This window comes from Mesoplodon densirostris, chromosome 6 (genome assembly GCF_025265405.1).
Source record: "Mesoplodon densirostris isolate mMesDen1 chromosome 6, mMesDen1 primary haplotype, whole genome shotgun sequence".
NCBI lineage: Eukaryota > Metazoa > Chordata > Mammalia > Artiodactyla > Ziphiidae > Mesoplodon > Mesoplodon densirostris.
In genome coordinates, this window is record NC_082666.1 from 13,317,689 (window position 1) to 13,345,386 (window position 27,698).

At 48.3% G+C, this 27,698-nt stretch overlaps 1 protein-coding gene across 2 annotated transcripts in view; it reads left to right on the plus strand.

Annotated features, from left to right (window-relative positions):
- Window positions 1–19,196: 19,196 nt before the first annotated feature.
- Window positions 19,197–27,698, plus strand: part of GGTA1 (glycoprotein alpha-galactosyltransferase 1 (inactive)) — a 67,013-nt gene continuing 58,511 nt past the window's right edge. Inside the window, exon 1 of one of the 2 annotated variants that reach the window (XM_060101444.1) lies at window positions 19,197–19,532. The gene's annotated coding sequence lies outside the window, so the exon portion shown is untranslated. The remainder of the gene's footprint in view (window positions 19,533–27,698) is intronic. The other variant, XM_060101443.1, reaches the window with a different exon arrangement.

The window sequence follows — 27,698 nt, forward strand, 5'->3', positions numbered from 1 at the left end:
GCAAGGTGAAAATGTGAACCCAACTTGAAATTTGGAAACCATGGTGGTGGAAAGGAAGAGAGCAGTGAGGAAGGAGCAAGGGGAGGGGATTGCTGAATGACCTTCAGGGAGGTGCTCTTAGAGCCGGGGCAGAGTCCACATTGTGTGCCGGTCCTCCTCCAGCTGTGCCCTCTCTGTGGAGTGAGGAGTCTCTGAGGCCAAGGGGTGTCTTCTTGGAACCCTATCCTGGGTACCTGGAACCCTGGAATTCTCTGCCCGGTGGTCCCCCTGAGGGCAGAACACACTAGCCCATGTGCCAGCGTGCACAGGCCTAGGCCCATGGTGGCTGTGCAGGGAGCAGGTGTGGACACGGCTGAGACCACCTGAGGCTGCACATGCACGTAGGCAAGACCCCTGTCGTGGTAGGGAGAGGGGGAGGGGCGAGGGCTGGGGACCGTCACTGGTACTCCTGGCCCAGCTCCACAGCTCTTAAGAGGGGGCTTGTCCAAAACTGTCTTAATTTCTAATAGTGGCCCCATGTCTGGGAGCCAGTCCCAATAGCTGAAGGCAGGAGGTTGGATTGAGAGATCGCTCAGGCCAACATGCCCATGTCAGAAGCTTCAGGGGGCAGAGATCGGGATGTTCCACGTGCTTGCGTTAGCTCCTGTCCACAGGACAGGACAACTTAGGTGTGAGCTGTTCTGTAGGTCCCAGCCAGACGTGGGTCAAGGGCCCTGAGCTCTGGGTTCTCCCTGACTCTGTCAGCAACAAGCTTGGACATGTCTGTTGCCTTCTCTATACAAGGAAGGTGTAAGATGGCAGGAGCTCCAGCGGGTGCCAGGGAAGCGTTTCAGTGGGGGAACTGCTGTCCACCCAGGTGTCACCCCTCTGCAGCCACCCGTCTCTCACTCGGGTCTGCCCTGTCCCCTTCCAAGATGGCTGCCCCCAGCGAGCTGAGCCCATTGCCCTCTTTACACCCCGTCTCAGCACCATCCCGAAGAAATATTTCAGCAGCAACGATTAGATGGCTGTAGCAGACAGCCTCTAAGAGGACCCCCAAGAATTCCCACCTCTAGTATCCATTTCCTCATGCAATCCTCCCTCTGAGCGTGAGCTGCACCTAGGAACTCGCTTCTAGTGACCGGAATATGGAAAAAGTGATGGATGTTCATCTGAGATTAGATTTCAAAACACCTGTGGCTTCCATCGCTCTCCCATTAGGGACGACAGACCCAGCCAACACCTCAATTCCAGCCTCCAGAGAGATCTGAGCCAGAGGCACCAGTTAAGCTGCTCCTGGCTTTCTGAGTCTAGAAACTGTGAGATAATTAATGTTTGTCATTTTAAGCCACTAAATGTTGGGATAATTTTTAAGCAACAATAGATAACCGATCCAATGGCTTTTTCTGTCCCTTTCCAACACTGATGGCCCCTGGTCTTCTACTTTGCTTACCGTCATCAGAGCAGTTCTCCAGACATCTGTCCCTCTATTTTCTGGGCTCTTCTGGGTCAGGGTCAGAACCTGTCTATCCAACATGGTCTGTCTGTGCCAGCCTCTGACTCTGGGGCATCCTACTTTGATGGAGGGTGACAGCCCAGCCCAGAGTTGGGTGGTGGGAGGGTGCTAGTTCTGAAAACCTCTGCAGGTTTGCTGTGTAATGCTGGGTGCCCTCCATCCAGCTCCCTCCCTCTGGGTGGCAGGATTGCCTGATTACTCTCTCATTACCATTGCAACAGTGAGCACAGGAGTGTCCACAGCTTCTCCCTGGGTCACTGGTCTCCTGGGCCACCTGCTTCCACTGTTGCCACGGGAAGCAAGGATTATCACGGGAAGCTCAGGGAAGTAGCCAAGTTGTGGGGCATGGGGATGATACGGCCAGAGGCCAGCCTCCTCTTTTTGACCTGCAAAGCTAAGTGCCTGTTCCTCATTGCCTCAGAAATGCTCCTCTGAGACCACCTCCGTCTCATTTCTCTTCCACCGTCTTCACTGTTCCTAGTGCAGGGTCTACCTCAGAGTAGAAGGACCTTTGGAAAGAAAGGAGGGAAGATATTAGGAGAAAAGGACCCTGGATTTAGAGTCAGACCTGGGTTCAAATCCCAACTCTGCTATTCTCTAGCTGTATGATACTGGGCAAGTCAATCAATCTCTTTGAGCCTCAGCTTCCTCATCTGTAAAATGGGGTGAATCATCTCTGCTTTAGGGTTTTTAAATTTTGTATTGTGGTAAAATATATGTAACACAAATTTACCATTTTAGCCATTTTTAAGTGCACAATTCATTGACATTAGTACATTCACACTGTTGTACAACAATCTCCATCCTCTATCTCTGGAACTTTTTCATCATCCCAAACCCTGTACCCATTAAATAATAATTCTCATTCCCCCTTCCTGTCACCCCTGGTAACCACCATTGCTACTTTCTCCCTCTGTGAATTTGACTCTTCTGGGTACTTTATATAAGTAGAATCATACAATATTGGTCCTCTGTATCTAGCTTATTTCACTGAACTCCTTTAGGGTGTTTTGAGGGATCATTGAAAACTATGTGTGTGGGACTTCACTGGTGGCACAGTAGTTAAGACTCCATGCTCCCAACGCAGGGGGCCTGGGTTCGATCCTTGGTCAGGGAACTAGATCTCACATGCATGCCGCAACTAAGAGGTCGCAGGCCGCAACTAAGAGATTGCATGCCGCAACTAAGACCCGGTACAACCAAATAAATAAATAAATAAATAAATAAATATTTAGGGGGGAAAAAGAATAAAACTGGCTAATTAGCTTTAAAAGAAAAATGAAAAAAAAAAAAGAAAACGTGTATGTGACAACTCCGACTGGGGGTCAGCACATTACAAGTGCTTAGAGACATTTGTGGATGAATAACTGTTATGACTATCACATCTGTCTCCTGTGTCTCCAGGCAGAAGGAAGAGGACTGGAAGAGGGAGGAACCCACCCTACATGTGGGGAATCCAAGCCCTGGGAAGGGAAGCCCAGCTGCCCAGGGATAGCCCTGTCCCAAGGAGGCCACGTGGTTGATGATAAAACCAGGGAGGTCTCTCATGCATTCGGCTCCACTGCCTGATACTCTGCCATCATTGTTCTGGGTCTTAATGGGGTTTGATTCCCAGCTTGCTCACATCTGTTTCTCCTCCTGCCTAGAAGCTCTTCAAAAGCTGGGGCCCTCGTTTCTTCACCACCGTGTCTCTGAAATCTTCAGGGCAATGCCGTGATCAGTACCTACCAGCATTAACCGGTGTGGACATTGACCTTATAGGATGCAAGTACTCCTGGGACTGGCCTATGTCCATTTGGGGCCCCTAGAGCAGTGCCTCTTCAAAACCAGAGGCCTCTTTCACCAATCCTTCTTCTGCCTGGGCTGGAGAGGTGTATTCCTACAGCCAAGCTGGGCTGGGCACTGCACCAGAGTTATCAGGGCTCTTGTGGGTTTGTTTTCTACTGCTGCTGAAACAATTACCAAACACTTACTGGCTTAAAACACACACATCTATTAGCCTATGATCCTGATGTCCAATATCTGATGCAGGTCTCACTGGGTTAAGATCAAGGTATCGGCAAGACTGTGTTGCTTTCCAGAAGCTCTAGGGGACAATCTGTTTCCTTGCCTTTTCCAGTTCCAGAGGCTGCCAGCATCCCTTGACTGGTGGCCTCTTTCCACCCTCAGATCAGAGATGAGGGTTTGAATCCTTGCATCTCATCACCCCAACCTCTGCTTCCTCCTCAGCCCCTCTTCTGCCTCTGTCTTCCACTTTTAAATATTCTTGTCTTGGGCTCACCCAGGTAGTCCAGAATTTTTACATTTTATTTTTAAGGTCAGCTGATTAGCAACTCTAATTCCATTCACTACCTCCGTTCCCTCTTTTCTTTTTCTTTCTTTTTTTTTTTTTTTTGAGGTATGCGGGCCTCTCACTGTTGTGGCCTCTCCCATTGCGGAGCACAGGCTCCGGACGCACAAGCTCAGCGGCCATGGCTCACAGGCCCAGCCACTCCGCGGCATGTGGGATCTTCCCGGACCGGGGCACGAACCCATGTCCCCTGCATCAGCAGGCGGACTCTCAACCACTGTGCCACCAAGGAAGCCCCCCACTTTTCTTTTCTTTTTTTTTTTTTTTTGGTATGATAGAATTTTATTGAAATTTTGCTTGAGACAAATGGAATTACTCTGTTAGGAACCTAATTAGAAATAAACTTTGAGAGAGTCAAAGATTATAGATAGTTTGTACTTTAAAAAATGCCCATCTCCCCAAATAAAATTATTACATTGTCTTTCTAAGAAAATGTAATCTTTACATAAACCCTTATGTGACATTTTCCAGAAATCAGAAGGAAAAAAGTTGAGCCACAAGAAGTGAGTTGAGAATTTGCTGTGAAAGTTGAAAATGAGACTGTAAAAATAAATGAAAATTTTCTATAATCTAAAACTAGGTTGTAAAATATCTTAAATGATAAAACCATGCAGATTGGCTTTCCTTTACCTTTATTTTTAGAGTTTTTGTTCGTTTCTTTCTTTCTTTGTCAGATATGTTGCATGCATTTGGGGGCAGTCTGTTTTCATTTTATAGTGAGTTTATGATTTTCAAATTATTTTTGCCAAGTCATATTTATTTTTACAACCTCCATTCCTTTGTCATGTAATGTAACACACTCACAGCTTCGGGGATTAGGACGTGGATGTCATCAGGGGCCGAGATTCTGCTTCCACACCACACCTTGCTGCGTTGCAGACTCCTGGGCCCCGCTGCAGACATGGATGGAATCACAGGCTCAGGAGTCTGTGTTTTACACCCAGGCAGTGGGAAGGCAGGAGGTATGGACGTGGGAGAAAGCAGACCGGGTGGAACTGATGTGGGGGGCTTCCTGGTTCCATTCGCCTCCAGTGAGCCTCCTTCCCTGCCCAGAGATGGCCAGGGCAGGCCACGTGGTGTGTCAATTAAAACCCAGGCCTTCTGTGTGTCTATGTTTTCACATGGGAGGTGGGTCATGGAGAGACAGACAGGGCGCCCAAGAGGAGAACCCCAGGCTTCTCAGGTGGGTTCTTCTGACTCCCGGAAACTTGCTTTTGTGTTCCCAGACCCAGCATCACCCTGGTCTCCTTCAGGCTGTTGAAGAGACCTTGGTCTTTGATGCAGCTTATGGCGGCAACAGTCATTTCTAGGTGTGTCTCTCTGAGATCTCGAGATGCCTGTGCTCTGAGTCACGCAGGGGTGGTGAGGAGAGCCTGCAAGGGGCCTGCTGGAGCAGGTGGAGGAATCCCGGTGGTAGAGGGGATGTTGCAACCAGGTGGAAAGGAGTCATTTTGTCATGAGAAGAATTGGAGGACAAGACTGATGATCTGAATGAGGAGGGCCCTGCCTAAAACCCTCAGGCCTTGATGTCAGAAGGGGTCAGCCTTGATGTCAGGTGTCCCATTGTGCCATCAAGGAAGTGGAAGCTTGGAGACTTTCAGTGACCTGTCCAAAGCCTCCCAGTTCAGCCAAGGGTGGAAGCTGAACTTGAATCCAGGTTGTCTGCCTCCAAATCTCTTGCCCTGTTCAATCCTGCTCTGGATGCTGAGGCTCCCCTGGCGGGGGAAGGGACTGGTCAGCAGGGGGATCTGGGAGCACCACGGGATGGGGCACAAGAGGGGCTCCCTCCTTGGGGCAAGAGCCATGGTGTTTCCTCCAGACCCTCGGCATCAGGGTGTCAACCAGCCTCAGTGGAGCTCTTGCAGGCTCACGCCTTCTGGTTCCCACAAAGGAAGTCCAAATAGGCAGGTGAGTGAGAGCTGTTAAGAGGCTACCCTGAGCCCCCACTGAAATGAAAAGGGAACCGACTGATGGTACAAACCACAGGCATTTCCTGACTGGGGGGAGGGAAATCAAGCCCAGGGCTACCAGGGTCCCTGTACATGTGGGTGCCTAGGTGCACCCCCCCTCACAGCACACACGCATGCACACGCACATATAGCCATACACCAAGACGCTTGCTCAGGCACCACCCTTGCAGGCAAGCTCACGACTGCACACAAGCACACACTCCCTGACACTCAGCCCTGCGGCCGAACACACTGAAACACACACTCACCCTTCAAAGGCACCCACACACTTATGTGTGCAGACACACAGCTACAACACACATCCAGACACCAATATGCATCCCTGTCTCACCTCCATCCCAGGCACGAACGGGCACGTTCAGAAGGACATACAGAAATGCACAGGCAGCCACACATACGCCTGACTATCAGAGCCACTCAAGGAGTCACACACGTACTCTCGGGCATATTTGTTCAATGATCAGAACCAGAGAGGAGTTAACGTGTGCCCGGCACCGTCTAGGCCTGCGGAGACGTGGACTCACAGACCCACATTCAAACGTATCCGTGCACATACACATGCATACTCAAGCATACACACAGTCTCAAAGGCAGACACGTATATGCACACTCACACACACGTAGACAACAAATACACACAACTGTTCTCCAGGCACACAGCCAGGTTTTCTTTTCTCCCCCAGCTTTATTGAGATATAATTGGTCACACACAGTTTGATTTTTCAGTGAGTGAAAATAACAAGGGGTGTTGTTTCTTGAGATGTCTTGCCTTGGTGGCCTCTTCTTGCCGCCCCCTCCCTCATCCTTTCTCCCTTTCCTGCTCTCCCTTCCCCTTTCATTCCTCCTCTCCTTTCTTCTCCCAAAATCTGTCTCCTATTTTAGTCAGGAGATGGGTGGCTACAACCCTGTTACAGTTATAAGAAATTCAACCTGAAAATCTGTGGGCTTGGATTTCTTTCTTCCCTGGCATTGCTCCAACACTTTTTCTTTCCTTTTTTTACTGAAGTATCGTTGATTTACAATATTGTGTTAGTTTCAGGTGTACAGCAAAGTGATTCAGTTACACATACATTTTTTTCAGATTCTTTTGCATTTTAGGTTATTACAAGATATTGAATATAGTCCCCTGTGCTATACAGTAGGTCCTAGTTGATTACCTCTTTTATATATAGTAGTGTTTATATGTTAATCCTAAGCTCCTAATCTATCTCTCCCGCTCCCTCTCCCTCTCCCCTTTGGTAACTGTAAGTTTGTTTTCTATGTCTGTGAGTCTGTTTCTGTTCTGTAAATAAATTCATTTGTATCATTTTTTAGAGCCCACATATAAGTGATACCATATGATATTTGTCTTTCTCTGTCTGACCCACTTCACTCAGTATGACAATCTCTAGGTCCATCCATGCTGCTACAAATAGCAATATTTCATTCTTTTTTATGGCTGAGTAATATTCCATCTCACACACACACACACACACACACACACACACACACCATCTTCTTTATCCATTAGTCTGTTGGTAGATACTTCACCAAACCTTTTTTTGTTCCGATCAACCTGACTGCTTTTAGCTGAGGGTAGGGCCAGATGCTGATGACATCCTGGAAAAAAAAAAAAAAAGTAAAATCTGTCCTGGAACCAAAAATTTGAAGAATTTGGTTGGAAAGCTAGAAGAACGAGAAAAGGATCTAATCTTTGGCCACAGGGTACACCCTTTGCCCCAACTGTCAGACCCAATTCCCTCACTTTAGGAAGAAAGGATTGAGGCTGTGGAAGACACAGAAACTTTGCTTAAGCAAGGGCTTGTACCCAGGTGTCTCTGTATCCTGTTCTGAGCAATTTTCCTCACACCAGGCATACCAACCAACAGTCTAATGAGGCTGGATGATGAGGAGGATGGTGGTGATGCTGATGATGGTGATGTTGATAATGGTGATGTTGATGATGGTGATGTTGATAATGGTGATGGCAGTGATGCTGGTGATAATGATGATGATGGTATTAGTGGTGGTGATGAGGGTATCAACTCGCATATAGTATCTACTTCATGCCGGGCTCTCTTCTACACTCTTTAGTAAATTATGACTCACATTTTGCAGATGAGGTAGCTAAAGCACAGAGATGCCATCACTTGCTCAGGATCACATAACTAGTAATAACGGCTGGCACATTCAGAGAAGGTATTGCCTTGACTCATAAATGCTCCCTAGGCAGGACGCTAGAGCAGAGAGGGCCTGGAGAGACCGTCCCACTCCATGGGGTCGCTGTACAGACGGGGCGTCTGGAGTCCAGGGGAAGGGACTTCCTCAGGTCACACAGTAAGACAGCAGCAGAGTCTGTTTCAGGGAGAGTTCCAGTGCTGACACTCAACAAAGCCAGGACTCTTCAAGATGGACAGTCCCACTTTACAGAAAAAAGAAAGCCATAGTTATAGTCAACTCCAGTCTGGATGAAAGCATTGACATCCTCTAAAAATGACCCATGATCAAGGCAGCCGTTCAGTTTTGTCCAGAACCCCAGCAAGTGCCGTGTACAGCATGGGGAGAGACCAGTTGCCATAGTGAGCATTCAAAATGAGGGACTTCCCTGGCGGTCCAGGGGTTAAGACTGCGCACTTCCTTGCAGGGGGCGCCGGTAGGATCCCATGTGCTGCAAAGCGTGGCCAGAAAAAAAAATGGAGGTCATCCCCCCACCTTCTGTGCAAAAAGAGACACAGGACTGGATTCTTGGGTACCTTGGTTTTGCCTACGGTTATGATTTGAGATGACCCAAGGATGCCCATCCACCCCCTGTATCTTCCCAACCGCCCCTTCTAATTCCTGACGTTCCACCATTTAAGGTTCATTCCTCTGTGTCCTGATAACCATCACAGCCACCATACACTGCCAGGTGCCTCACATACCTCATCTCATTGGATCCTGGGAGGGAGGATTCCTCATTACACAAATACAGAGACTGAGGCCCTGAAAAGGGCTACATCTTGATCAAAGACTCCAGCTAGTAATGGTCAAGCTAAGATGGGGGCCCAGGTTTGTTAGAATTCAGGAGTTTCTCTCTTTACTGGGGCAGCCACTGGTAACTTGGGGTCCTCCTGGGTATGACTTCTGCCTCTAGAAGTAGGGTGGCATGGAACATTCGTGTGGGATGCCTCCAGGTGTGTGTGAGTCTGGGGACATGACGAATGGGAAGATAGAAGGTGAAGCCCTGGAGGAACTAGGAAGCTGCCTAATGGGGACATACAGAATCAGGCGCAGAGCCTCAGGGCAGGGACCTCCTGACAGTGTTGCAAATCAGAAAAACAAACCAGGTTCCCAGTGCGTCTTTCTTTGACAGCCATAGATCAAAAGCCAGGACCAATGGAGACAGATTTTAATCAACTTTTTTAGCTAAAGAAGTGTTTGTGTTTGGTTTTTAATAAAAAAAAAATCTAAGGGCTTCCCTGGTGGCGCAGTGGTTGAGGATCCACCTGCCGATGCAGGGTACGCGGGTTCGTACCTCGGTCCGGGAGGATCCCACATGCCGCGGAGCGGCTGGGCCCGTGAGCCATGGCCGCTGAGCCTGCGCGTCCGGAGCCTGTGCTCCGCAACGGGAGAGGCCACAACGGTGAGAGGCCCGCGTAACGCAAAAAAAAAAAAAAAAAAAAAAAAATCTAAGAAATACATGCTTACATTAAGTAGTGAAGTGACTATGGGTGGGGGGAGCATCCCAGGCAGAGGAAACAGCAGATGCAAAGGCCCAGGTTTGGACTGTACTTGACCTGTTTGAGGGACAGCACAGAGGAGAGTGTGGCTGGAGCCTAGGGGGCCCAAGAAGAGTGGTGGGAGGTGAGGGACCAGGCAGCCAGGTTGTGCCTGAGCTGAGATCTACAGGGTGAGGAGGGGTTAACAAGTTGCAGAGGGAATAGCATGACCGGGGGGTGGGGGGACCTCATTCCCACTGGGTTTAGTGATCCAAGATTTCAAAGAAAAACTTTATATAATTGATGATAGGAGCTCACATTTCTTTGGTGCCTTATTATATTTAGAACCTCTTTTGCAAGAACACACTTTATCTCATTTTTTATCTTAACATACCCCTGGGAGGTAGAGATAATTATCCCCATTTTATAGATAAGATAACTGAGGCTCAGGAAGTTGAAGTGGTTTTTTTTCCCCTCAAGGTCACCCGGCTTGTGGAATTGCAGGAACAAAGCTTGAAGCTGAGCTGATCCCAGGCTTGTTGTACTACAAATTTTACTTTTTAATTTATTTTTAAATTTATTTTGGCTGCTCTGGGTCTTAGTTGCAGCATGCGGGATCTAGTTCCCCGACCAGGGATCGAATCCAGGCCCCCTGCATTGGGAATGCGGAGTCTTAGCCACTGGACCACCAGGGAAGTCCCTACAAATTTTATTTCTAACGCCCAGAAGGTAACATTCAAACCCTTGAGAAGACCCAGGACATTAGCTTAAGTTGTGTTTTTATTTTATTTATGTGCTTAATTTTTAAAAATAGAGGAGAATTCCCTGGTAGTCCAGCGGTTAGGAATCTGTGCTCCCACTGCAGGGGGCATGGGTTCTATCTTTGGTTGGGGAACTAAGATCCTGCATGCCATGGTGTGCCAAAAAATTTTTTTTCTTAATAAAATAAACTATTAAAAAAATAAAAAAATAGATAAGACATTCTCAGGGCATAACAATCCAGAAGTATAAAAGGGTTTACAGTAAAAGTGTCTTCCCACCCCCTGCCCTTTGCTCAAGTGGATTATTTCTTTGATCTTTTTCGAAGGTTGAGAGGAACATACTTTTAACACTGGTGAAATGTAGCTTTATAAGTTTTGGTTGCAAAGGTAAAATTTTATTTCAACTGGTAGAATTCTTTGGCCCTGGAAGCACTAACGGTTTTCCGAAATGAACCCAAGAGCCTTAAAATATTTGGCTTTCTCCCTGTTTCTGCCTTTTGAAATTAGATGTATGTAAATGCCAGAGGTGGAATTTAATATCATTAGAAAACAAATGACTTCCAAGTACAAAATGAAGTAAAAAGGATATTTCCTCTCCTGGAGATGATGATTTTTAATAGCATTTCCTTGGATCAATAAAGGCTGGAGAAGCTGATGGGCCTGTAAGGAGCCAAGTCAGCCTCTGCTCTCCTGGGCTTGTCAATTCCTCCCACCCTATTTATTGTCAATTCCTCCCATCTTATTTATTGTCAAACTGGAAGAAGCAATTATCTGTTGCGAGTCCCAAGTCAGAAAGCCTTTCTTTCCTTCCCTCTCTCCCTCCCTCCCTCCTTCCTCTCCCACCCACTTCCTTCCCTCAGCAGGGGAGGAAAACACTTTTCCTTTACCCTCTTATGTGCTGTTCGTGCAGCCTGCAAATTAAACTGACAACGATTAACAGGAGAAAAAGGCATATGTTCCTTCATTGATGCTAATAGTTTTACGTGTGCGGGGGCTTCACAGGAAAAAAGGTGAAGACCCAAAGAAGTGGTTAGACTTGGGGGACTTATCCACCATTTTAACACAGGACAATAAATGGTGGTGAAGTGACTAGACAAAAGAAAAGGAGTTGGGGCTACTAAGGGTGGTAAACTGTGGGAAGGTAAATATATCTGGGGGAAGCTAATGGAAAATAAGGGTCATTTCAATCAGGTTCGTTTATGCAGACTCACCTTGATCTCTGCTGATAAAGGTTGTTATCCTCTTCCTGGTATGAGTTGGAGGTGGGGAGGTGGGGTACCTCACAAGGAGAATTCATGTCACCTTTACGAAAGGAAATTTATGCCCTGCTTTTAGACAGAAAGATAAGGGGGGAGGTGGTATCAGAGTCTTTCCTGTGTCTGCTGCTTCTCACTTGCCTTCAGCTCAAAATAATCTTTATGCCAAAGTGGCATATTTTTGAGGGTGGCATATTCTGATTACCTTAACTAACTTCCTTTCTCCCTCCCTTCCTTCTTTCCTTCCCTCTTTCCTTTCTGGCTCCTGCTCTCTCCTTCCTTCCCTTGTGACCTTATTTTTCAGTGACTGTGACAGCCCTGGTGGGACTATCCCTTCAGAGACAACCTCCGTCATGCCACCCTCCCTTCCCAGGGGTACTCCAGAGGCTCCCTTCTCGGGAAAGGGTAAAAGGCGAATCCCTGGTCTTCCCCTTCCAAGCTTCTCTGCTTCAGCCCCTCAGCCCCAGGCTGGTGGCCCCGTGGCCCCCAGGGTGGACCTTGCCTGTCCCGTCCTCAGACCTTTGCACAAGCCGCTCTCCGCTCTCCTCCCAGCTGCCGTCCCGCATCCCCGCTTCCTCAGTGCTCAGGGTCGCCTACTTCTCCTGACTAGCTCAACCACTTCTGGAAGCTGCTTTAAAACGTTTTCCCACTCTGGCCCTGGGAGTTTCCCCTCCTGTCTGGGGCTGAGCAGCATGTGAGAGAATCAGGAATGAAACCCAGCTCTGAAAAGTTCTACTTAGTGATTTTGAGGAAGCCGCTCCCCCATCTGAATCTCATTTCCTCATCTGTAAATTGAGCCGTGTGACTGGCCATCTCCTGGGGCGCCAGGGCCCTGGGTGTCTCTGGTTCTGAGGAAGCTTCGCATTTCCTGGAGCTGGGATTCCTGTGGGAAGGGCTCACCAGACTCTGCGGACCCTGGTCCTCCCCACCAGACCACCCTCGCTGATAGGCTCTTCTCCACAAAAACCTCAAGGAGGTAATTTTCCTTCCACCGAGAACCTTCTGGATTCACATTCCAAACCCTGCCTGCCAGAGGTCACCTCGCCTCAGTGTTTCTGACACGGAGAATCTGAGGAAGAAAGGGACCTCTTGCTGACCGTGTGGATGAGGCAGCGTATGAAGACTCTAGTTAAGTGTTCTTCATCCATCTGGGCACCCGTCTCTCCACTCAGTCAGCACGTGCCCCTCACACGTGTCTTGTGTGCCAGGTATGTGCTGGGGGTACGAAGTCACAGGATAGATGTGGCCAGGGATGGATGGGGCATGCAGCCAGATGGAAAGTTCTGTTCATACAGTGATGATAAGTGACACAGAGGGGTCACCTGGGAACCCTGACCCAGTGACATTTCACTCAGGACCTTAACCAGGTGTGAAAATTGAAGAAGAAGATGTGTCTTTTCCTGTTTATTTGCAGGGGTTCCTTGTAGACTCTGGATACCAATCCTTTTCTGTTTTCTATGGTGCAAACATCTTCTCCCGGTCTCTGGTTTGCCCATTAATTCATTGTGGTATCTTTCCTGTATGTTTTGTATTTTAATGTAGTCATGTATCCATATTATTCTTTAAGGTCAGCACACTGTGTGTGTGTGTGTGTGTGTGTGTTTAAATAAACTCTTACCTGAGGTAATAATGATACTTTCCTCTGAAAGTTTTAAAGTTTCTCTTTTCTTTTAGATCAGTTACTCATCTGTTAGGTGGCCTGTGTGTGTGTGTGTGTGTGTGTGTGTGTGTGTGTTAGGAATCTGATTTTATTTTACTTTTTGTGTGGATAGCCAGTTGCTCAGAAACACTTTTTAAAATCGTGATAAAATTTATATAACATAAAATTCACATTTCAAATGGGTAAGCCATGTTTACGTGCACAGGTCAGTGGCATTTAATGCATTCACCGTCTTGTGCCAGCCTCACTACTATCTAGTTCCACAGTCCAGGAGGAAACCATGTATCCATTCAGCAGTCACTCCCACTCTCCCTCCCCAGCTCCCGGCAACCTCTTCTTTGCTTTCTGTCTCTGTGAATTTGCCTCTTTTGGATATTTCCTATAAACGGAGTCATACAATACATGGCCTTTCGTGTCTGGCTTCTTTCACTCAGCATAATGTTTTCAAGGTCCATCCATGTGGTAGTGTGAATCAGTATTTCATTCCTTTTTATGCCGAATCATATTCCATTGCGTGGATGTACCACGTTTTATTTATCCAGTCATTGCTTGAAGGACACTTGGGTTGTTTCCACTTTTGTGCTACTATACATAGCGACGCTATGAACATTCCTGTACAAATTTTTCTTTGCACACCTGTTTCCAATTCTTTTGGGTCCAGCAACACTTTCTGAAGTCTGTTCTTCCCCTGCTGATCTGCAGTCCCACTTCTGGTCGACACTGAGTTTCCACATGTGGGTGGGTCTCTTTCTATGCTCCCTATTCTGTTCCCTTGGTCCAATAATCCATCCTGGCACCAACCCTATACTGTTAGAGTTTCATGGTACGTCTTGATATGTGGTCAAGCAAGAGCCCTTCTCTCCCCCCCTGCATTGTCAAGACTGTCTTGGTTACACTTGGCCCTTTGCTCTTCCATTCAGATTTTAAGAGCTTCTCCTCATCAAGTTCCACAAAAACCCTGTTGGCATTTGTTTTGAGTGTATAGGTTGATTTTTTCGGAGAATGGCTTATCTTTGAGATGCTGAAGCTTTCCAGCACATACTCATGGCTCTTTTTCCTCCCACCTAAAGACTTTTGCACATGGCTCTGCTTGGGTCACTCTCGCCCAAGTCTTCACCTAGCCAACTCCTCCCTCTCCTGGTCTCAAGGTCCTCTGCACCCTGTATTTATCCCTCAGAGCCCTGATCACAATGGTCCTGAAATCACTGATTGGGTGGGTCTTGGTTTAATGTCTGGGCTGCAGACTCCTCCAGGGCTATCATGCTGTCTCGCTTGTTTGCCTGGATGTCCTCAGCTTGAAGAACAGGGGCTGACAGAGAGTAGGGTCCCAATAAGTATTTGTTAAAAGAAGGAAGGAAGGAAGGGAGGAAGGTCTTCTGGACCCAGAGCACTTTGGTCATACCTAGAGAGAAGGTTGAACAAAATTACTTAAATCACCTGCGCCTCGGCTTTCTTCCCTGGAAAATGGGGATGTGATTAGGGTGTGCAGAGGATGAAGTGAGCTCAGGTGTGTTCGAGGCGCCTGGAGCAAAGCCTAGCAAGTGATCAGAGCTACCTGTGTTTACCTGGCCCCCGCTTCCCCTCCGTGAACTCCTGTGATGATCCTGTAGGCTCTAAAGGCTTTTCTCCAAACAGTTATCCCATTTTGATTTTGCCCCTCCCATGAACTAGTCATCTTATTCCCGTTCAGTATGTGATGCAAAGGAGTCTCAGAAGGGAAGAATGACTCATCTAAGGCCTTACACCTAGAAACCCTGATCCCAAAGCTAACGTATGTAATCTTGAAGGTGTTTTCCAGCTCAGCGATCCAGTCACTGGAATTGCCAGTTAGATTTTGAGGACTATATATAGCTCCTCCCAAAACAAAACAAGACCAAACAGCAACAACAACAACAACAAAAAACCCTTCCAGATCCATAGTATTGACTTCAATTATTTTTATTTTATTGTTACCGAAATAGGTATCAACCTAAAATGAAGCAGGAAGTCCTCATGCTCAGAGCTCTATAAACAAACCATAAAACCAAAACAACACTTCTAAGTAGATACAAACACAACCTCAAAACCAATAAAATCCAAACTAACAGCATTAAATTAATGTGACTGACGATGTGTTGCTGAAATCAAATCTCTTGCATCAAGTTTAATGGGAGCAGAGTGATGTTTTTACATCTCATCTCCTGTGTCATCATCTTTTTTTTTTTTAACATCTTCATTGGAGTATAACTGTTTACATTGTTGTGTTAGTTGCTGCTGTATAACAAAGTGAATCAGCTATACGTATACATATATCCCCATATCTCCTGCCTCTTGTGTCTCCCTCCCACCCTCCCTATCCCACCCCTCTAGGTGGTCACAAAGCACCGAGCTGATCTCCCTGTGCTACACGGCTGCTTCCCACTAGCTATCTATTTTACATTTGGTAGTGTATATATGTCCATGCCACTCTCACTTAGTCCCAGCTTACCCTTCCCCCTCCCCGTGTCCTCAAGTCCATTCTCTATGTCCGCATCTTTATTCCTGTCCTGCCCCTAGGTTCTTCAGAACAATGTTTTCTTTTTTTTTTAAGCAACAAGGATATATTGTATAGCATGGGGAATTACAGCATTTTTTTTAACATCTTTATTGGAGTATAACTGCTTTACAATGGTGTGTTAGCTTCTGCTCTATGACAAAGTGAATCAGCTATACATATACATATACCCCCATATCCCCTCCCTCTTGCATCTCCCTCCCACCCTCCCTATCCCACCCACCTAGGTGGTCACAAAGCACTGAGCTGATGATCTCCCTGTGCTATGCAGCTGCTTCCCACTAACTATTTATTTTACATTGGTAGTGTATATATGTCCATGCCACTCTCTCACTTCTTCCCAGCTTACCCTTCCCCCTCACCATGTCCTCAAGTCCATTTTCTACATCTGCATCTTTATTCCTGTCCTAGGTTCTTCAGAACCTTTTTTTTTTTAGATTCCATATATATGTGTTAGCATACGGTATTTGTTTTTCTCTTTCTGACTTACTTCACTCTGTATGACAGTCTTCACTCTGTATGACAGTCTCTAGGTCCATCCACCTCACTACAAACATCTCAATTTCGTTTCTTTTTATGGCTGAGTAATATTCCATTGTATATATGTGCCATGTCTTCTTTATCCATTCATCTGCCTATGGACACTTAGGTTGCTTCCATGTCCTGGCTATTGTAAATAGAGCTCCAATGAACATTGTGGTACATGATTCTTTTTGAATTATGGTTTTCTCAGGGTATATGCCCAGTAGTGGGATTGCTGGGTCGTATGGTAGTTCTATTTTTAGTTTTCTAAGGAACCTCCAAACTGTTCTCCATAGTGGCTGTATCAATTTACATTCCCACCAACAGTGCAAGAGGGTTCCCTTTTCTCCACACCCTCTCCAGCATTTATTGTTTGCAGATTTTTTGATGATGGCCATTCAGACCAGTGTGAGGTGATACCTCATTGTAGTTTTGATTTGCATTTCTTTAATGATTAGTGATGTTGAGCATCCTTTCATGTGTTTGTTGGCAATCTGTATATCTTCTTCGGAAAAATGTCTATTTAGGTCTTCTGCCCATTTTTGGATTGGGTTGTTTGTTTTTTTGATATTGAGCTGCATGAGCTGCTTGTAAATTTTGGAGATTAAACCTTCATCAGTTGCTTCGTTGGCAAATATTTTCTCCCATTCTGAGAGTTGTCTTTTTGTCTTGCTTATGGTTTCCTCTGCTGTGCAAAAGATTTTAAGTTTCATTAGGTCCCATTTATTTTTGTTTTTATTTTCATTTCTCTAGGAGGTGGGTCAAAAAGGATCGTGCTGTGATTTATGTCATAGAGTGTTCTGCCTAAGTTTTCCGCTAAGAGTCTTATAGTGTCTGGCCTTACATTTAGGTCTTTAATCCATTTTGAGTTTATTTTTGTGCATGGTGTTAGGGAGTGTTCTAATTTCATTCTTTTACATGTAGCTGTCCAGTTTTCCCAGCACCACTTATTGAAGAGGATGTCTTTTCTCCATTGTATATTCTTGCCTCCTTTATCAAAGATAAGTTGACCATATGTGTGTAGTTTTATCTCTGGGCTTTCTATCCTGTTCCATTGATCTATATTTCTGTTTTTGTGTCAGTACCGTACTCTCTTGATTACTGTAGCTTTGTAGTATAGTCTGAAGTCAGGGAGCCTGATTCCTCCAGCTCCGTTTTTCTTTTTCAAGATTGCTTTGGCTATTCAGGGTCCTTTGTGTTTCCATACAAATTGTGAAATTTTTTGTTCTAGTTCTGTGAAAAATGCCAGTGGTAGTTTAATAGGGATTGCATTGAATCTGTAGATTGCTTTGGGTAGTACAGTCATTTTCACAATGTTCATTCTTCCAATCCAAGAACATGGTATATCTCTCCATCTGTTTGTATCAACTTTAATTTCTTTCATCAGTGTCTTATAGTTTTCTACATACAGGTCTTTTGTCTCCTTAGGTAGGTTTATTCCTAGGTATTTTATTCTTTTTGTTGCAGTGGTAAATGGGAGTGTTTCCTTAATTTCTCTTTCAGATTTTTCATCATTAGTGTATAGGAATGCAAGAGATTTCTGTGCATTAATTTTGTATCCTGCTACTTTACCAAATTCATTGATTAGCTCTAGTAGTTTCCTGGTAGCATCTTTAGGATTAGAATTACTGTCATAGTTTCCTTTAAAAAAAAAAAAAACTCATTTATTATCCAGTTTGGTCGGCTGAGCAATTTAAACAATGCATTCTCGAATGCAATAATGAAAATTGGGAAATAATGCATTTGGTATAACATCACTCATTGTATATTTACTGTGATACTCACCACTAATGAACTATTACAAGTGACTTCTCCAAAGACAATAATGGAGCATTTTATGCTTTTGCAAAGTATTTATTGTACTGATTGCCATGGAACTCCTCCTTGCTGAGCCACTGTGTGGGGTTGATGATTCAATTCTCCCACTGTTTACTCCACTGCGCCCATCAGGAAACTTTGTTCTCCCAAGCTCCAAGACCTCACCTGGCCCCCTGCAGCCTCTGTGTATCCTTCAAGTATTCAATCAGGCCTTGTTCTTTTCTCATTAGCACAAAACAATTAAAATTATACACCACACCCAGGCTCTGTGCCATCTTCATGGTGTCAAATTATAGTTCCAATGCATTAAAGTACTTGAGAAGCTAATTTCTTAGTGTCTGAAATTGAAGTTCAATGGCAAATGATCCTGGCAAAAGAAAATGTTGAGTTTTGCACCAGCAAAATAGATGGTCTGGGAGCCCAAGAAGTGAGGTGACCGTCGTGGTTGCCAGTGTAGGACTAAGTGAGCCGGATGTACCTGCATCAACTCACCAAAGTGAATGGTTGTCATACTGGCCACAGAAGCACAAACTCTGAAATAGATTTTTTTTTCTTTAGTTCCCTTCTAAAATAATTCTAGTAGAGACCCCCAGGGCGTGTGTAGAGTTCTGTGTGAGAAACTCTGGGCCCAAAGACCACTAAGTCTGCGAACAAACCTGGGCAGGGGCCGCGCTAGGTGCCCACTGACCAGCCCCTGCAGTCGGGATCTCAGGACTTGGAGGACTTGGGTCGGGGGGAGCTCAGAACTTGGCGGGGGGGTGGGGAGGTCCGGCGAGAACAGCTCCAGCCCGCAGGCCTGTCGCTGTCTACCTCTGCGCCCTTCCTTCCCCAGGAAACAAATGGTGGATCAGACCTCCCAGGCTCTCCGCTCCCCCGTGTTTGGCGGGGCGCCAGGGCACCGGGGCCTCTCCCTGCGGTAAGGGGAGACAGACCCCACCCCACCCTCCGATGATCCGGGTCCCCGCCACCCCTCCCCCACCCCTCCCCACCCTTCCCCCACCACGTGCAGGCCCGGGAAGGCAAAGAGGCCCAGCCACCGTCACCAGGGATTTTCTTTTCTTTTTTTGCTGGTTTCAGGCTTTTTTCTGCCTGAGTGAAAATGAAACAAACACCCCCTGCGCCTCCCCGCCACCAGACACACACGCGCACCGGCAGTCGCGCACTCGCGCGCCCGGCCTCCCAGCCGCCGTGTCCGGGGCGGGACCCTCTCTGCACAAACAACCGCGGGCCGGGCCGAGCGGGGAGCTCGCCGCCCGCTGCCCAGCGCCCGCCCGCTTCCTCGCGCCCCTGCCCGCCGCGCGCTTCCCGCCGCCCCGGAGGAGCGCCCGGTGGCCGGCCGGCCCGAGCGCAGGCGGCACACCCCGCCCCGGCACGCCCCGCCGGGCTCGGGCAGAGGCAGCGCGCCGACTGTTCGGGCAGCCGAGGACGACGCCGGGGCCGGGATCCGAGGCGCAGGTCAGCCCCGAGCGCGCCCAGCTTCTGCGGATCAGGTGGGTCCCGCGGGGCGCCGCCCGAGCCCCCAGGGGCCGCGAGCCCGGCCCGGCCCGGGGCGGCGGGCGCCGAGTGAGGGCGGCGCGGGGAGAGGACGGGCCACCGCGCCGGCCCTGCCCTGTTGCTGCCCTGCCTGTGTCCCCGCTTTTGTTCTTGTCGCTACCACTGCGCCCAACTCCGACCCCGTCTCTGTCCCCATCCTGTCCCTGTCGCTGCTTCTGCCCAGCCTTCCAGACTCGGGCCTGAAGGGCCGCGGGGAGGGCTTCCCACGGGGTTCGCGAGGTGGAGGCGGGAGAGGGCAGGCTCAGGGGGCGCGGGGCCGGACCACCGAGGAAGTCTCGAAAGGAGAGAGGGTTCTGCCCCCGTGTATGGAGCAGGATGGGGGAAGGGCTCCATCGCCCAGGACCAGATGGGAAGAGGATGCCTCCGGGAAGGGGGAGCCTGGGAGGGTGAAGTGAGGGGCGCAGGAACCCCCGAGAGCCGGGGCACGGAGCGGGAGAGGTCGGGGAGCTCAGAGAGCCGAGGATCAACCCAACACCCAGCACCGGGAAAGTTTCAAACATTTTAACTTTGGCAGCTACCAGGCCTGCTGCATCGGGGTGATGGGAGGCGAAGCCCTTCAGGTCTTCAAACCACCACGTTCCCACTCAAAGGGACACCACTCCGCGTTTGAAAATGGCAGAAAAACAGCTAAACAGAATGATTGCACACACTCTTGAAAGGCGTCCAAGAAACAGTAAAGTGGAAAAAAATGTCAGCGCGCGAAGAGAGAAAGCAGAGCGACTTGAGATTCCCCGATCTTCCCGCGGGCCAGGGAGGGAGGGAGGCGTGGAGGCTGTCTGCGAGCGCGCTCCTCCCCCAGGAAAGACCCGAGACCCCGGCGGCTGCGTTTGTAGCTCTGCTTGTCGTTTGCGCTCCTTCTGGCCCCTGAGCAGGCCTTGCTGCCTCCTTCATTTACTTAGAAATAGGTGGGTCTCAGGAGGCAGGATGTACGGGGTGAGGGAGGGGGTAGCCCTGGCCTCGCCGCCTCCTAGCTGGGAAACCCTTTCCCAGGGAGAGCCTCAGTTTCCATAACTACGAAATAGAGATACTGCAGTGAGTAAGGAAATGCCAAGTGCCAAGGGGCTGTGTATGTGCGTGTGTGTGGGCGCGCGTGTGTACGTAGGGGAAGGATGTGGATGTTCTGTTGTACTTCTGCGCTTCTTTGGCTACACTCAGCACTTTCTACCTTGCTCGGAGTTAATTCTGGGTGTACCTTGCCTCCTCTACCAGGCTTGGGGGGCAGGTGCAGATTCCCAGTTATTGTTACATGTAACAGGTGCGCAATGACTGAATAAGACAGAGCTGAAAAAGACCCTAGGGTTTACCTGGTCAGGGAGATTTCAAACTTTGTCCCTGGGAAGCCTAGGGTCCTGGCTCAAGGGGCACCATGGTGGGGGAGGGGAGCCTAGGCAGCAGGGCTCTGGTCCTTCCCTTCCTTCTTTCAGACAGAACCGGTTCAGTTCTGCCTTTGCCTCTTCTATATATTAGGAAACCCCAGAGGCTGTTTTTGGTATCAGATTCTTCAGATCCAGTCTGATCTGGCCATCTTTGGTGGAGAAACTAAATCTAGAGGTGTGCACAGTGATTTGGGCAAGGTCCGCCAGTGGCCAAGCCTAGCCAGGAAACCTGTCTCCTTAGTCCTAGGTCAGCAACGCCTTTTCCTGGCCCTGGTGGCTCTGAGGCACCGGCTCACCTCTTAGCACCAACCAGCCTAAACCCTAACTCCAGGGCCCCAGGGCTGCCTCCCTACCCTTGAGGGAGAAGAAGCCCAGGAGTCTCATCCTCTGAGCTTTTCCAGGCCTTCAGTGGGCCTTTCACATGCAAGTTGGTTTCACAGGCTGAGGTCAAAAGAATTAGGTTCCCCAGAAACTAATCAGCACACTGCCCCTTTCTTAGCCCAGCCCAACAGGTATCATCAACCTCCTTTATAGTTGGGGAAATGAAGGTGTGGAGAGGCCAAGTAACATGCCCGTGGGCACTCAGCTCCTAAATTGCAGCCGGGATTTGAAAGCAGCTCTGTCTGGCTCTAAGGCTTCTGCTCTTTGCATTACATCATCTCTCATGATGGCTAGAGAACGGTTAATGGACAGATGTCATTGAGATGGGGGCAAGGGTGAGGGGAGAATGGCTGAAAGGGGGGCTGGGTTAAGGGGGAGGCTGGACATGAATATAGGTGCATTCACAGCATAAATATAATTATTGATATATTTGAACTGAATGTATTTTCCACCCTGTACATTGTCTTTATTTTAGCTTTTATTTTCTAGACACTTTAGAATTATTTTCTTTTCCTAATTTTTAACTGAAGTATAATTTCCATGTGATAAAATCCACAGATGGTTAAGTATTGGGTTCAACAAGTTTTGAAAGTTGTTTGCACCTATGTAACCACCACCCAAAATGAGATATGAAATATTTGCATCATCTTAGAAAGTTCCCATTTCCAATGAATTTTTCTTCTGCCCTTCCAAGCAGCCATTTTCTGATTTTCCTCGCCATTGATTAATTTTGTCTGCTCCTGGACTCCACATAAATGGAATCATACTGTGTGTCTCTTTCACGTCTGGCTTATTTCATTCAATGTGATGTTTGTTAAATTCACCTGTGTTATTGTGTATATGAGTAGTTTGTTCCTTTTTAGTGCTGAGTCGTATTCCATTTTATGGATATACTATCATTTGCATATTTATTCTCCTGTTGATGAATATTTGGGTTATTTCCAATCTGGGCTATTCTTTCTTTCTTTCTTTCTTTTTTATTTTTGGCTGCATTGGGTCTTCGTTGCTGCGTGCAGGCTTTCTCTAGTTTTGCCGAGCAGGGACTACTCTTCATTGAGGTACACAGGCTTCTCACTGCAGTGTCTTCTCTTGTTGCGGAGCACGGGCTCTAGACATGCGAGCTCAGTAGTCGTAGCGCATGGGCTTAGTTGCTCCGCAGCATGTGGGATCTTCCCGGACCAGGGATCAAACCCGTGTCCCCTGCACTGGCAGGCAGATTCTTAACCACTGTGCCACCAGGGAAGTCCCTGGACTATTATTTCTCGTAGAAATCTTTTGTGGTCATTTGTTATCACTTAGAAGTGAAATTGTTGGGTCATAGAGTATACCATTTTACATCCCCACAGCGATGTATAAGACATAATTATTCCACATCCTTGACAGTATTTGGTATTGTCTGTCTTTTTTATTTTAGCCACTTTAGTGCCTGGGTAATGGTGTCTTATACCTTCTGGGTTTTTTTGGGTTTTTTTTGCGGTACGCTGGCCTCTCACTGTTGTGGCCTCTCCCGTTGCGGAGCATAGGCTCCGGACGTGCAGGCTCAGCGGCCACGGCTCACGGGCCCAGCCGCTCCGCGGCACGTGGGGTCTTCCTGGACTGGGGCACGAACCCGTGTCCCCTGCATCGGCAGACGGACTCTTAACCACTGCGCCACCAGGGAAGCCCCCCAAATCACATGTTTAAGTGCCCTTTGGGTATCTCTTCTTGGATGTCTCAAAGGCACTGCAGACTGGACAAATCCAGAACAGAATTCATTATCTCCTGTTGGCTTTTTGTCATGGGTCATTGGATGGTGCCACTAGCTGAGAAAATATGGAAAGAGGAATGTCTGAGGTTGGGCAGGGAGATACTGAATTTAGTTCCAAGCTAAATGGTGTGGAGCAATCAAGGAAGATAAAGACTGGATTGCACTGGGCAATTAGGAGATTACTGAAATATACTGGGAGTGGTTTTGGTGGAGTGGAGGGCACTAGGTTGCTAGTAGGTGAGAGAGAAAGAACTGGAGATGGTGAGTAGAGTCAACTCTTTGAAGAAGTTTGTTTGAGAAAGTCAGAGGAGGGATTGAGCTATAGTTGGAGGAAGACAGGGTGAAGAAAAGGACTTTAGGATGGAAAAGATAAGGGAGATATAGGCTCAGGGGAAGGATTTAGTCCAGGAGAGGGAAGGGATGGCCAATACAGCAAGGTGCTGGGAGGAGTAGGAGGGAGTGGGGAGGGTTGGCTTTGAAAATAGATGGAGAAGCTTCATCAACTACCAAATTCTCTGTTGACTCTCCATGTGGACAACTCCTAATCATGACGTGTGAGGTTCTTCACCACCTGCTTCCATCTCATCTCATATATAGAGTGTATATCAGTTAGCTTTTGCTGCATAACAAACATCCCCCCCAACTCGTAGTTTATGACCACAAAGGTTTATTTATTACTCACACTACACGTCAGTTGGAGGGCAGTCGCAACTGCATGGTTTTGTAGATCTGCTCTGGGTGCCAGCCAGACAGAATATCTGCTCCCTGTATCTTCTCCTCCCAGGACCCAGGCTGAAGCTGCTGCTTCTACCTGGTATATGTTATTTTATGGTGAGAGCTAGAGGAAGAAAGAGATGATTTGATGCTTCTTAAAGTCTCTGAACTGGCTCATGATCACTTCTACCCATATTCCTTTGGTCAAAGCCAGTCATATGACCAAGTCCAAAGTCAATGGGACAGAGATATATGTCCTCTACCTATTGGCCTGGAATGGATACTTGGGAACAGCAATCCAGTTGACCACATATATTTGTTAGAAACTCCCTCACACAGGTCCCCACCTATCTTTATCTCTCCAAACTAATCCCCATCACACTGCTCTTTGGTACCATTGTTCCCCTTTCCTCAAGCATGGCAATGGCCTTTCAAGTCTCTATATCCCTCTATCTAGGCGTCATCACCCCCCGCCCCTGACCCAGCTGTGCCTGCTGAGTCGGCGTGCAGCTCGTTCATCCTGGACCTTGCTGCTTTGTGCTCCCTGTTCTCTGCTCCAGACTCGCACCCTCCCGCACACCCTCTCCTTGCAGCCCAAGTGCTCTTTCTAGACACCAAATTGATCGGCATTTTCCATCTTTCCAAGGCTCCCCTCTGCTCTCAGGATAAAGCACATATCCCTTTAGGTGACATCCAAGGTCTTTGAAATTCTCATCCCTCACCTCCCCACCCCTTGGAACTTCTGCTCCAGCCCGAGGGAACGACTGCAATTCCTGAAACCCGCTCTGGGCTTTTCCCCATGCTGCTCCCTCTGCTTAGAACACCCTCCCCGCCTCCCCCGCAAGCCCACTCACAGACTCCCACTCATCCTTCAAGACCCGGCTTAACCATCACCCTCTCTGAGATGGCAGTCTCTTCATCCTGCCCCCCATGAATTAGGCATTCCCCTTCCTCCCCCCAAGTCTCTGGGCACCCTGCAGTACACACCCCAGATACATTCTGTCGCATGTCATCATTCCTCCCCTCCTCGACTCTAAGCTGCTGGAGCGCACTGTGCACGTGACCACAGTGCTCTTTACCTGACCCACGCTGCTGGCTGAGAGTGGCCTCTGGAGGCCCACTGCCTGAGTTTGCACCCTTAATGCCTGTCAGACCCAGGGCAAAATACCTCCCCTCTCAGCCTGGGCTGAAAGGTCTGCTGATAAAAGCTTCACCCTCAGTCCTGCGAGAGGGAGGCCATGTAGGCCAGTCTGGGAAATCAAAAAGTAATGTACATTTGGACTGCGGACTGAAGGCAAAGGGGTCATCATTTAGTATACTTAACTCAGAATTATTTACAAAAGTCCTTGCAGGGACTTCCCTGGCAGTCCAGTGGTTAAGACTTTGCCTTCCAATGCAGGGGGTGCGGGTTCGATCCCTGGTCGGGGAGCTAAGATCCCACATGCCTCACGGCCAAAAAACCAAAACAAAAAACAGAAGCAATAAGAAGAAGAAGAAAAAAAAAAAGAAGCAATATTGTAACAAATTCAATAAAGACTTTGAAAATGGTCCACATCAAAAAAAAAAAACTAAATAAATAAATAAATAAAAGTCCTTGCAGTTCTAAAAAAGGGAAGTAAAAATATGTCATTGAAATCTCCAGCCAAGGAACTAATCTGCTCACTTTGTCTCAACACTGGTGTGGAGGCCACAGACCTCAGCTGCCTACGGTCAGGCTGCGGCTCTTGCCAGGACTTGGGCTCTGGCTTTATTGCCAAACAGAGTCTCCTAAAGGAGAGGCGGCGAGGGCAGCAGGGTGGAGACCCGAGGCAGTGTGCTTACATTTTGTGTCCCAGGGGAAACCGAACCCAGGCGTTCTCCGGGGAGCTGGTGTAGGGCCTGTCCTTCCTGCAGTGCCTGTCTCAGGCCGTGTGGGGTGGGCAGAAGTGGAGGGCAGGAGAAAGCATGGAGCTGCTGCTTGGGCCAGGTCCTAACTGGAGAGTGAGTGGTCTGAGACAGAAGGAGCACATCTGGGAAGGCAGAGGGAGAAAGGATTTCTAGAAGCATGTGGTCAAGAGGGTTGCATGGCTGAGAGGATGGATAGAGGATTGGGCTCTGGAAGAGGTCGGCTGGTTATGGGTTGATCGCAAGACCCTGGAGGGAACGGAAAAATACTGTAGAGTTGTTCTCACTAGAGGTCCCTACACTAGTGGACAGTTAGACAAGTGAGATCGTATATCCACCTTGCTTGAGGCTCACAGAAGCCCTGTGAAGTCGGCAAAGCAGGAATTATTTCCCCCATTTTACATGTGGGGAAACTGAGGCTTAGAGTTTTGATCTTTTGGCCAAAGTCTCTCAAGAACGAAGTAGCAGAACTAAGGCATGAAAGCCCAGTCTTGACTCCACACCTAGTTTGGCTTGGAGACTCTGGTGGGCTGTGGGCGGGGGGGGGTGAAGGTGATTCTGAAGAGGGGCCAGGGGGCTGGGCCACAGATCCATGCCCAGCCCAGCTGAGGGCTCCTGCCTGGCTCAGCCCGAAATTAGCCAGAGAGAGTGAAAAGTAGCAGCTGGAAGAGGTTGGAGAGAGAGAGGTAAGGTCTTGTAATTAGTTTTATTTATTTATTTATTTATTTGGCTGTGCCGGGTTTTAGTTGTGGCATGCAGACTCTTAGTTGCGGCGTGCGAACTCTTAGCTGTGGCATGCGTGTGGGATCTAGTTCCCCGACCAGGGATCGAACCCGGGCCCCCTGCATTGGGAGCACGGAGTCTGGACCACCAGGGAAGTCCCTTATGATTAGCTCCCTCTTTTTTTTTTTTTTTTTTTTGCGGTACGCGGGCCTCTCACTGTTGTGGCCTCTCCCGTTGTGGAGCACAAGCTCCGGACGCGCAGGCTCAGCGGCCACGGCTCACGGGCCCAGCCACTCCGCGGCATGTGGGATCTTCCCGGACCGGGGCGCGGACCCGTGTCCCCTGCATCGGCAGGCGGACTCTCAACCACTGCGCCACCAGGGATGCCCATGATTAGTTCTTAATAAAAGTTTCAAACTCCGTCCCAGTCTGGGTGTTCTTATCTTCTGTAGACTTGCTTCACGTGCCCTGGACTTGGCCCCATATGGGGGGTGGGAGGGACACTAAAAAGAGCTTTGGGCTGAAGGTGAGCTCGTCTTGCCCCACTGAAGCTGGTGCCGCCAGCCCCAGGAGCTGTCGGAGCCTCATTTTCTCTGTCAACAAAATGATACAAGGCTATATGATCTGGCAAACTTCTCTCTGAGCAATATCTGCTGTTAAACAAAACGCAGAAAAGTCCAAACCAACAGGAAATGAACATGCAAACTAAAAATGTGCAAGGGAGAAGCAGCTGCTTTGGGCAGAGGGATCAAGTTTTGAGCCCCCATTTGTGAGTTTGGGTACCAGGAACTGTGGTTCTAAAAGATACACCTCTTGCCAAGACTCATGCTTTGAATCACATATTCATTCAACATTCACTGAGCTGCCAGAACTTCATTCTCTCATTGTTAAAGCATCCAGAATTTATTGAGCGTCTGCTACGTGCCCTGCTAGACACCTGAGATTAGCAGTGAATAGAGAGGTACAATCCCTGCCCGTGCAGCGGTAGAATTTAGCTTGGGAGACAGTCATTAAACAGCCAAGTGCACAGAGAGAGCCAAGAAGGAGAAGTACAGGGTGGAGGGTCACAGGGGCCTGTAGCTGTCGGGGCAAGTAGTCAGGAAGGGCTTCCCTGAGGAAGTGACCTTCAAACTGCAGCCTGCAGGAGATAGAGGCTGAAGAGGGAAGAGTATTTCAGGCACGCACGGGGAAGAGGCTCTGAGAAGCAATCATCCTGATCTTCCCCCTGGCTGTTCCAGAATCCAGATGGCCCTGGTGTCTGAAGCGACACCGAGGAG